General features: G+C 42.7%; 1 protein-coding gene across 5 annotated transcripts in view; it reads right to left on the reverse strand.

Moving 5' to 3' along the window:
- LOC142489892 (retinol dehydrogenase 7-like) overlaps positions 1-12,081 on the reverse strand; it is a 276,687-nt gene that overhangs the window by 66,810 nt on the left and 197,796 nt on the right. For 2 of the 5 annotated variants that reach the window (XR_012799960.1, XM_075591457.1), the window contains exon 1: positions 2,879-3,002. The exons of the other annotated variants lie outside the window; for them this stretch is intronic. The gene's annotated coding sequence lies outside the window, so the exon portion shown is untranslated. Of the gene's footprint in view, positions 1-2,878; positions 3,003-12,081 lie in introns of those variants that run through there. 5 annotated transcript variants of the gene reach the window in all.

The raw sequence follows: 12,081 nt of genomic DNA on the forward strand, positions 1-12,081 counted from the left end.
CACCTCTGTGTTTATTTAAAGTTACAAGTGGAATCAATACAAAATGAACAGGCCGCCTGTAGGAGGACATGCGCAGAGGTATGCAAGGGAGACTTGTTAAGGTGAAATTAAATAAGGATTTTATTGCGTCTGTTCCTTTAACATAAGATAAAACATCCAAACATATTTAAAAAAAGGGGTCAAACAACGCTTCTGTTCCACTTGGGAGTATGTGTAGTGAAACCTATGCAGTCCAAAACTCCCTTTAGATTAGCATGTCTCCCAGCCCCAAACATATATCTTGTTATGTGCAGATACAAAGTCTTATAAAGGAAAGTCTTATCTGTTTTCTTGTGGTTGGAGGGAAAGTCTTCTCTGATCCTGGTTGCGGCCTTTTTCCTCAGGTTATGTCAGCATTAAGGTTTAGAGGTTCTTTCCCCTGTGTCTTGCAGGCAGCGTGCTGTTTCTTCTGGCAGGCTTCAAGACATCTGTCCCACAACTTGTGAGACTCAGGAACAATCAAACTTCCTGTCTCAAAGACAGGCTTTTCTAAGAAACCTAATCAGGCAGGTGGTGTTGGTTAATTGACTACCAGCAGTTAACCACCACACTGCTGGATTAGAGGCACATTTCCTGAACAGGGATAACTCCCCTGTTACACCGCCCAATCGTACTTTTCGGTTGCGGAGTGGAACCTTTCTCAAGGGGGGTGCCGACATTTAGTTTCCGGAGTGGAACCTTTCTCAAGGGGGGTATATATATACACACATATATACAGTATATCAAATTTAAATATTACTGTGTGCTCATTCGCAAGTCTTAGACATGTCTGCAACCCTGCTTTTCACCATTATCACCCAGCACAGTGCTTTCACTGCTGCAAGGGATTCTGGGAAGTGACATGCAAATGAGCACAGAGTGCCACCTTTTGCTTCAAAACCATATGACATGGTCCCCTATAAGCTTATGCATGCTGCATTGCACCGCTTTTGAACACAGCCTGGGTTAAGATGCAGAGTCAGTAAACCTATATCCTCACCGGGCAGACTTTGCAGCATACTTTCCAGAAAGAACGAGAGAGCACACAAAGTAAGATGAACTCCAAGGTGTATTGCATGTAATTGGCACAAAAACTCAATGTTTCGGTCCTACAAATGGGGCACTCCCTTGCGAAAGGTCCTGTTTTGAGGACCGAAACGTTGGGTTTTTGTGCCACTTACCTGCAATACACCTTGGAGTTCATCTTACTTTGTGTGCTGTCTCGTTCTTTCTGTAAAGTCTGCTGCAAAGTCTGCCCAGTGAAGATATTTTTGTCTATTTGTTTACTATGAGACAAGCACCAACAATTACAATTATACACGTGAGTGCCATCTGTTCATATATGTATATACTGTATCTGTTATCCGACTTTCGACACATAGTGTTGAGCTTCAATGTATGAAAAATGTGGGTATTTCTCCCCCCCCCCACCTTATTCTTTGAAAGTTTATGTTTTTCATTTCTCTGTACCCCTTCCCCCCATGTAGTCCAAGTTATGACCTCCACCCCCCCCCCCCCTTAAGTACATTGAAGGATAAGATATTTTCTGGATGTTTCAAATGTTCAATGTACTGTTTTCTGTATATTTGAAAAGAAAAAAAATTGGTTAAAAAAAACCTCAGAAAATAAGTGAGTGAGACCGCATCACCATAAATAATACAATGAAGTAAAGTGATAGGTGCTCTGGAGGATAATGTTATGATATTAACAGTGTTGATCAAAAAGATGATCAGAAAGATTTCCCCCTCTATTGAGCACTCAATCCTATATATGGTCTGGAGTTGGACAAAAATTAGCCCTGCAGTATAATTCTGCAAAATAACTGGTAAGTATCCCAGAATCACCGCGGAAATAAAAAATAATAAAATTTTATTAATTCTACATAGATAGTTAAAAACACATATACATTATTAAAAATCCCCATGCTAATGTGGCAGATGCGTGTATGGTCGCACAATAGAGTGAGTCTGGTGGATAGGTATCTCTATATACTCATCATGACATCCAATTCAAATCCTAATGATATTGTATGGCTTCGATCGTCTGATTGTACCAAAACATTTGTATGGTATATAATAACAATTAATTTATCCAAATAGAGTTGCGGCTAGTGTGGTGCAAGGACATTTGAAATGACCTATTCCTAAAAATAATGATCTCTTATTGGAGCATATGGTGTGTCAAAAACCAAGGGGTAGCGATGGCCAAATGAATAAACCAGAGAAAGTCTCTCTATCTATTGTGTATAGTCCACTACCGAGAGCCTTCGAGTGTGAGGCTAAAACGACATTCCCAAAGTATGCTAATAAGTTGTAACTGGTTCTAAAGTATCACGTATCAAATTAGCAACTAAAGTCTCTAATTCCAGCTAGTAGCTGTATGCAACTGTATGAGATGTTACAAATTGCAGGAAAAGTAAAGGTTATGTTTAACCTGTGAGATTGCTTCAATAGTATCTCTTGTATCTTGTATATATAGGGAATGACAGGGTAAAGTCAGAAAACAAACACTGCGTTCGCCGCCACGCTACCACAATACAAGGTTTAAAACACAATTCACTTTCGTAAAGTATGGTGAGGAAAATAACAAGTTCAATACTCTTGCTATGTCTCCCCAATATAGATGCGTATTAGTACAAAACAAATGTATATGCTGCCACAAAATACAAGCTTTCTCGTAAGCCAAACGATAGGATGTCGCCACTTCGAGTGACGTCACAAGAGTGACGCCCTACGTTCCCGACGCACGTTTCACGTGTTCACCACGCTTCCCCCTGATGACATAGCAAGAGTATTGAACTTGTTATTTTCCTATTTGTAACCTATTTTGTAAACTCAAAAAAAGCATAAAAAGCACTCACCTTTAAAGGGTTACAAAGCCAAATATCTGAACAATCTCTGTAGGTCCGTGGTAACGTGGCTCCCAGCTAACAAGTCAAACATGCACATGCACACAGAACTGTGGTGCTACTGTATAATATCCGAAGGAGGGATTATCTCTCAAATAAAAGGCACAGCATATTTATTCAGCAGGAAGGGGGGGCGAGGGAGGGAGACAGAGACACTAGAGGAAAAAGCAAATACTGTAGGCTCAGTTGGGTCAGGTCTGACTTAAGTTTTGCATTTAGCCTATTTTCTAAAATACAAAGAAATAATTACAAAAACTATAGTCGATCTAATTAAAAAAAAAAAAAGGAGTAGTGGATTTAAAGACAGGGCAATTTACAGTGTAAGTGAATGAAGAGACTGGTCTATTGTGTTCCCTAATAAGCAATATCAACTTTCACCTGAACACCTTTATACATTGAAGCTGACTGCAGGGCATTGTCAGGAGATGGTGCCAGTCAGTGTTGAATCATTGTAACTACTCTGGATCCAGGCACCGCTTTCCCTGAGCCTCAGCGCGCCTCCGCACTTGGCAAACAACTATGTCCCAGGCCTTAGGCTGCGGCCCCACTGGCGCTGACCATGCTCATGCTTGGGAGCGGTGATGTCACCAACTCTCTAAGCATAAGTGCCGGGTGTCCTGCCTATTTCGCAAGCACGGGCGGGGGGTATTGCGGGCAAGATGAGCGCACTTGAAAGTCATTTTTTTTGTTTACTGAAGCGCCAAGCTTGGGTGAGCATGCGTGCCCGCACTGCGTGAGCGGGGACTTCCACATATAGTTTTATGTAAGTAAAAGCGGAAAGCACCGTGTGCTCAGCACGCTCAGCACGCTCAGCACCACCGGGGACGCAGCCTAAGGCTGAGGCCATAGTGACTCCAGCCGTGTGGAGGCACGTGGAGGCTGAGGAAAAGCGGGTGCATTCCCTGGCCTTAGTTTGCGCGCCGTCCGGGGGCTTGTCGGGGGTGGGCCAGTGACGTCACGGTGCTGGTTCGCGCTCACGTGACCGGCCCTGCGCGCGTAAACTAAAATTTGATTGCCGGCTACGCTTTTGCACGCCTGCGGAAGCGTGCGCAAGCCCCTGCTAAAGCTGCTCTCATTGCAGCTGCAGGGGCTCACTGCCAAGCGTGAGCACGGGTCAGCACCGAAGCGCAGACCATGCCCGCAGCCTTAATCATCCCCTTTTTAAGCACACAAAGTCCTTCTATTTTCTTCAACTTTATTTAGTGGGGTTAACAGAAATATAAAAGTACTTTTATGAATATTATGATAGGAAATGTTTCTTGCCACGAGAATTAGCCGTTATGGAATGAAGGTGCTTTGTTATGGGGGGAAGGTAAAAAGGTTTCCCTTTCTAAGGGAGCAGTGGAAGATGTGTCTTACTCACTGTGTCTGCTGATGAAAAGAGAGAGCACACTTTCCTTTCCAGACAGGAACAAGCCATCGGGCATAACAATACCAGAGAAGGGCAGGGGGAAAGGGCTAAACCAATCTCAAACTATGTGTATTGGGAAGTTGCCATGGCAATTGACTAGTGGCTTGTGTAAAGGGTACTATTTGTAACAATAATGTTGCAATACACATAGGGTGACCAGATTTTCAAAATGAAAAACCGGGACAAATTAAAAAAATTATTTATAAAACAAATTACATCACGTGATGCACCCCGTTGCCATGACAACGACACACTGACGTCAGGCGGTGATATGTTGCCATGACAATGTGGCATCACGTGATGCCTCGGCACCATAATATGTCCTGTTGTCATGTCAACTTGATGCCGCGTGACATCATGGAGCATCTCGTTGTTATGGCAATGGGCATTACGTGACATCGCACAGCCATGTTGATGGAATTTGGAGGGGAGGATACAGCCACACACAGACACGCACACACACAGTGACACACAAACACAGTGACAGTGACACACACACAGAGTTACAGTGACAGTGACACACACACAGTGACACATACACACACACAGAGACAGTGACACACAGAGAGTGGCACTGTCACAGACAGTGACATACACACACACACAATAATCCCACCCCTGCAAACACATAAAAATAAGGCCTCTCCCCCCTTGGGGTGGGTAAGGTGCTTGGGAGGTGGTATAAGGGGGCATGTGAGTTACCTGGGGCCCGTGGATGGGCTGCTGGAACAGCATAGGCAGCCAGTGCAGATGAGAGACTGGCAGGCCCGCGAAGCCTAAAGGGAGGGACAGAGGGCGGAGCCTAAGGAAGGGGGTCCCGGCATTACTCCTAGTCAAAACTCCGCCCCTCCCCCCATCCTCCAATCAAAGCCGGCATTCTCCTGCTATCTCTGCGCCCCCACACCCCCTCCATCCGCTTGGGAGGGCAGCCAGCATCTTCCGCTCCCCGCAGCCCCAAAAGCCGGGACCAAAGTAAAAACCGGGACAATTTGAGAATCAATTGGAAACCAGGACAGCACATGAAAAACCGGGACTGTCCCGGCTAAACCGGGTCGTATGGTCACCCTAAATACACAGCAGATCTGGCTGGTTCAGAGCAGGGAAAAACATGTGATTTAGCTGGGGAGAGCTGACAGTCTGAGAGCAGCAAAGGTACACAGAAAAAAAACAATCCTGTTCCAGGACAGTAACCACTGATTGCGTTTCATGTTTATTCTGTTCAGTCATGCATTTAACCAATTTGCCTAATTTCAAGTGAGCAAGAAATACTGTATTGCTAAGGAATATAAGAAAAAATATAAGGCATTAATCAACCCTGACATTTGTCACGATAATGTCATGAGGTAATAGGTATTTTAATCCCTCTGTGTTTAAGGGGTTAATGAGCTACAGTTTGCATATAAAATACATGTGTAAGTCTTTTCAGAAATCTATGCAGACTTCAAAAGGCCTTGATTGAAGTTGGGTGTGAAAAGTACAAAGAGTGGGATTAGTGTATGTTAACACCTTTTTAGTGTATATGGCTGGTAGATACAGATAAGGGCAATGTCTGGAGACTTGGGTGTAAAATATAGCCCCTGTGACAACGTTCTGTACACAGGAGGCAGAGCTTCAAAGCATTTCTCGGCAAGGGGTGTATGGATGGCCAGGGGCGTGGCTACAGAAGGTATGAAACGAAGAGACCATGTGACTGCGTAATGCTAAAGACCCCAACAGTAGGATAAATGAATGAATGAATAACCACATACTTGTAGGGGGGACCCTTAAACATAAACTTGATAGAAGACAGGTACTGGGTTGCAGTCCCGTATGGTAAGCTCACTAATAAGTGACGCTGTTGTTAACAATAACACCAGGAAGATTGAGCATAATAACACCCTATAACGTACCAATTGTCTAAATAAAGTCCTGATCCCATAGTGAACACCCTTTAATATTGAGCCACCCATGGATTGTACGTATGAATGTGCACTACACCTGAACATTAAAATTTACAATATCATTTTTAACATAACTTGATGAATGGAATGTTTAATGCAATTTGAACATGTATCTCAATTGGCTCTTGATCATTATTTTTGATTTGGTCATTTTTTGCTCTCTTTTTTTGCCCTTTTTTTTATTCCCCCCCCCCCTTTTTTTTTGGTCTATTATGTAATCATGTAACTTAATACAATCTGATTTATGATTGCATGGTAAATATTATTGTCTTGATTATGCCTTTTCTTTTCTGTCTTCTTTCTTTTCTTTAATTTATTATTTTTTAACAAGATGCCCTTCTATTAAGGCGCTTTTTTGAGGATGTCATTCTTTCTAAATGTTTCCTCAATATGTTGCTCTCCTCCCTTTAACTGGTTGCTCTTATATATTTTTGTACTTGTTTGTTTAATAAGCTTCAAAATGATCTTGGAAGCTATGATAGAGTATTTTTTCCTGTCAATTATATGTATATCTATTATACACTTTGTTATGTTTCAACAGCTGGATGTACTGGCTAATGTTATATACTGGATATATGTGCTAAGCAACCATGGGCATATATGTATGGGGGAACCTTTCAAGACAAATAACATCTTATCACCACATTATATTAGGTTTCTCCACTCAATTTCATGTTCTTTGCTTGCCATTCTATATCCACTCTATTTACTCACCATCATCAGCTCCCTAAACAAATAGGATGTTGGTTTGATTATACATATGTCAAGTGATAGTTTTTATTTACCCCTTCTGGTCGATTAACATCATTTAGAAGAGATTAAGACAGGGGTGTTCTACAAATATGTTTTCTTTGTTAATATATATTTTAAGTTTATTGATTTTAATAATGTTATGTGTTTGTATTTCACAGCACACTCTGGGGGCTATGCACTAAGCTCAATGGCTTTGAGTTCTGATTTTCCAAAAAAGCAAGTTCGTTAAAAAGTGAAGCCGGGGACGCGATGCACTAAGGCCTTGAGCCCATTTTTTAACGTACCTGCTCAAAATAGCTCAGAACACCCACAGCGTACGTGTTGCTTTTTTTTCCCCTGCTAGCATTCTTAACCTTTACGTAGTCAGTGATAGATAGGAGATGAAACTCCCGAGTACCGTGCTCAGCTATATGGTGTTCCTTATAGAGGTAGATGTATTTAAATATCATATATCATATATATTATAACAGCCAGGAAAAAAACGTCTTCTATAACATGTGTACCGTGTGATCCATATAAGTAACCCCTTCCTTTACTTATCCGCTACCATGATGTCGATCATGGAATAAAGGACTTTTATTCACTTTGGTGTCTAGCCCCTGCATCTACCTTGCTGTGCTCCGCTCAACCTCTCTGAGGATTCCCACATACGTTAACCTTTACGTACGCTAGCTGATAGAAATAAAAGCTGCATGTAACATTTATCTCCATGCAAGACTGTTACAGGTGATCGTACACTAAATAAATATATTTTAATAATAGTGTACATGAGCAGGGGGTCTCAGGACCTGAACCGCATTGGTTTCAGGTCCGAGGACCCCTGACTTCAGGAGATACAGGCCCCGTTATGGGGTGCCGGTATCCCCTTAACTTTAAAGCTCCCGCGTCACGTGACCGGGATATTTAAATTCTGCAGGGGATACTGGCACCCCATAAAGGGGCCTGTATCTCGTGAAGTAAGGGGTCCACGGACATGAAACCAACGCGGTTCAGCTCAGGAGGCCCCCTGCACATCTACACTAGTATTAAAACACACATATCAATAAACAATAATTCATTACCGTAGCGGCTATCCGCTATGGTTATGAAGCTGCATTAATGTACATTTTAATAATAGTGTGCGGGAGCAGGGGGTCCCCTGAGCTGAACCGCATTGATTTCTGCCTCAGAGACCCCCTGCTTCCCGAGTTACAGGCCCCGGTATGGGGCATCGGGTGCCAGTGTCGCCGCCATCTTTATTGCATCCAAGACGTGACGTGGGCTCTATAAAGATGGCGGCGACACTGGTACCGATGCCCCAAACCGGGGCCTGTAACTCGGGACCCCCTGCTCCCGCACACTATTATTAAAATTTACATTAATGCAGCTTCATTACCTTAGCGGATAGCCGCTAAGGCAATGAAGGGGTTAAGGCACATTAGCATGTTTATTGGGGACAATTGCCCCCAATAAACATAGCAATATACAACACACATCCCCCCCGACTCCTAACACATACAGTACTGTAATGGGCAAAAAAACTATTATCCACATATGGATAATAATGCATTTGCCCATTTTAAATACATATAAATTACAATAAATACAGTCAATATATATTACACTTACCTTTTACAGGCACCCACGATGAAGGTCGTCTTCATCCTCATCTTCATCATGCCCATGCCACCTCCGATGCTGCAAAACATACACAAGAATAAAAACATCCAATGTAATGTCCCGATACCCCTTAATCACCATAGCGGTTATTAACCGCTACAGTAATTAAGGGGTTAATCCACAATCACACAACACTCGGGATGCCTACATACCCTCCCCCACTAACCCCTCTTCTGGTGAGGCCTAACCACCCTCACTCACCCACTACCCAGCCGGGAGGCCTACCCACATACCCTTGGGGCCAATACCCCCTCCCCCCACCCCCAGTACCCACAATAAAAACAATACACTGCCCCACAATAAACATCATTCTATTTATTAAATACATAACCCACCCCCTGTGCCCCCCCATAAATACATGATTTATTCTTTTACATACAGGGTTCATACCCCAGGCCCACGGGAGTCCCCGTGGGCCTGATGGGTCACCTCACAGACCTACAGGTTACCAGCAACTTGTTTCACACAGGTTCTGGAGGCCTGTTGGTGGGTCCCGCCAAGTACCATGGCCCCCAGGTGGTCTCCTTGGGTGACCATGGGCCACAATTGGGTCCCCACGGTAGGCCCGCGGATGTCTGGGAGCCCCGGGTCAGACCCACAGGTGTCTGCGGGGCCTCCGGTGGTTCTCATGGGGGTCTGGGGAACTCACGAGTGCTCACTACGGGTCCGCTATGCCCCCACAGATGTGGGACCACCGCTTCATCCCCGCACCTACGGGTCCGCGGTACCCCCACAGATGTGGGACCACCGCTTCATCCCCGCAGGTGTCACCCGTGGAACCACCAGCCTGATACCCGTGAGATACCTGAGGAGACCGCAGGTGGTCTCCAGAGGTCTCACGCAGAACCAAGGAACCAACCCTGAATGTAAAATAAATAAACCGGACCTATACATACATCCCCCCCCCCAACACCTACAGTACAATAATGTGCAAAATAACTATTATCCAGATATGGATAATATATTAATTGCCCATTAGGAAACACATTAAACATCCACAAATCAAAACATGAATTTTTAATTTTAAAACCACCACATTGCGTGTTCAAATAAATCAAGCAGCCATTGCAAATATAAAAAAACCAAACTGCAGCTACACAAATGTCTATGAAATGTCACACAATTGCATTGAGTGTGTACATGATGCAATTAATCTGTGCAACATACAACACTATGCAAAATATATGTAACAATAAAATACACTATGAACAATGTCCCCTAACCAACAATGCCATCCTGAAAATCAATTACAATAGCCAATGTAATGTCCCCTAACCCCTTAATCACCATAGCGGTTATTAACTGCTACAGTCATTAAGGGGTTAACCCACCATCACCCACCACTTGGGAGGCCTACATACCCTCCCACTCTAACCCCCCCACCCCGTGAGGCCTAACCACCCTCACCCACTACCCACAAGGGAGGCCTACCCACATACCCTTGGGGCCAATACACCCCCCCCCCCCAACACATACAGTACAATAATGTGCAAAATAACTATTATCCAGATATGGATAATATATTATTTGCCCATTATGAAACACATAAAACATGCACAAATCAAAATATGAATTTTTAATCTTAAAATCACTACATTGTACAATAAATCTAGCATCTATCGCAAATATAAGCCAACAAATCAGCAGCTCCACAAATGTATATGAAATGTCACACCATTGCATAGAGTGTGTACATGATGCAATTAATCTGTGCATCATGTAACACTATGCAAAATATATGCAACAATAATATACACTATGAACAATGTCCCCTAACCACTAATTCCATCCTGAAAATCAATTAGAAACTAACCAACATCAATACAATTAGCATCAATCAATTAATCCATTTCCTCAAACAATTAAAAAACAATACAAATCAATTATACAATTCCCTATTCAATTGCTAAAGCCAAACCATTGCAAACAATTCTAATTTAAAGTAACCACCATCATTCTAATCTTACTACCATGAAGAAGCCATTAGCTAAATACAAATTACAATATTCACAACAATGACAAAATAAAGATGCTAAATACATTATCCATACATGAAAAGAACCTAAACATGAGCCAAACAATCAATTATTATCCATGTATGTCTATCCATACAGATAGATAAACATAACATACAGGGGCAATAATACAGCATAAAATACAATGCATTTACATACAAAATTCACATACAATACACCCATTCAGTGTCCGTGAATGTATTATATACATAGATACATTAACGGGCATTAAATGGGAGTGAAAAAATAAAAGACATGAATGAAAAATCATAAAAACCTGTAAAAGTAAAAATAATAAACTTTTCTTTTGTTTACTCACCATTAGATGCCCACTCTCCGAAATCCAAGCGACCCGGAAGCACAGGAACCAATCCACAGGTAAGCCATAAAATAAAAAACCATAACAAATCCATGTCTGTGTCTTCTTTCTTCTTTGGGGTCTTCTGGGGTCTTCTTCCATCTTCTTCCGTCTTCTTCCGTCTTCTTACGACACGTCCTTCTTCTCTTCTTAGGAGGGGAGGTGTTCTCTCCTCGGCGACTAGCTTCAAAATGAGGCGACATAGGCTTTTATAGGCCTATGTAGTCACATTTTGGTCAAATGTTTCCCACTGTCCCGATTGGGCCGTGAAAAACATGTGATTTGGCCGATGCAAAAAAAAATGATGACGTCATTTAAAGGCAATGAAAGCACAGCCAATCAGAATGGCTTTGCTTCAATTGCCTTTAAGATGACGTCATTAATAGAAACATGGCCGGTCTCACATGGTACCATAGCCAATCAGAGCATGGGAACTCCATCCCATCTCTGATTGGCTCTAGTAGACCATGTGACAGAGGCTTGGGGGAGAACGGATGTGACGTCTTTGAAAGCCTGTCACATCGTACTAGAGCCAATCAGAGTTGGAATGTATTTCCCACGCTCTGATTGGCTACCGTACCATGTGAGACCGGCCATGTTTCTTTTAATGACGTCATCTTAAAGGCAAATAAAACATATATAGTGCAGACTGTAATCACTGCTAATGTTCTTGATAATCTTTAGGAATAGAACTCACAAAGATCGCCGTATAGTATCACATGTCAGAGATCCTTCTCTCTCTGGCTGGAGCCCTTTAGTCGATTGAGCCAGGATATCCCTCCATAGGTAGGTGTGATATGGAAATAAAAGAAACCACAATCGTGCATACTATTCGAACTGGATATAATGCAGAATCATCCCAAGTATAATGAACTCACATTTTCCAAATAAACTCGGGTGGGGGAGAGAAGCGCAGATGTAACTGGAGGACAGATGCAAGCAGCTTCACAGCGTCTCTTTATAGCTCCTTGCTTCGTCAATCAGTTAAACACGTAGAGTTGCAGCAGAGAACTTGCGAT

This window comes from Ascaphus truei, chromosome 3 (assembly GCF_040206685.1).
Source record: "Ascaphus truei isolate aAscTru1 chromosome 3, aAscTru1.hap1, whole genome shotgun sequence".
Taxonomy (NCBI): Eukaryota; Metazoa; Chordata; class Amphibia; order Anura; family Ascaphidae; genus Ascaphus; species Ascaphus truei.